This window comes from Merops nubicus, unplaced genomic scaffold (assembly GCF_000691845.1).
Source record: "Merops nubicus isolate BGI_N331 unplaced genomic scaffold, ASM69184v1 scaffold8035, whole genome shotgun sequence".
Lineage (NCBI taxonomy): Eukaryota > Metazoa > Chordata > Aves > Coraciiformes > Meropidae > Merops > Merops nubicus.
Window position 1 is genome coordinate 46,045 of NW_008610192.1, and position 438 is coordinate 46,482.

The following is a 438-nucleotide window of genomic DNA, read 5'->3' on the forward strand; positions in this document are numbered from 1 at the left end:
TCTGTGGAACTCCCAGTGTTTGTTGTGAGCCCTGAAAGCACCCAAGAATTGGAGTTCAACACAACAATTTTAACTTTTAGTTACATATTTTCCCCTCTTCTCCTCTCAGTAGAGCTGCAGTACTCAGCATAAAGAGGATTTTTAATTGGGCCTTTAAAAACCCTTTCTCGAGTGGTTTGTGATGGTTTTCCTGGCAGGTGATGTGGCCCTCGGAGTGGTGCGGGGGAAGGCTGAGCCACCTGAGTGTGTGCCAGGGGAGCTCAGATCCTTCCACCTCACCTCAGTCCTTCTGAGCAATCCCAGCTGGGGCCGCTTCTCCTGCCTTTGCGCTACCTCCCGACTTTGAACGCCTGCTCTTTAAAGAGAGTGACCCGTGTTGCACGTGCCTGCCCCTTGCTCCGTGCCCTCGGAGGAGTGGCAGGCCGTGCCAGCCGAGGG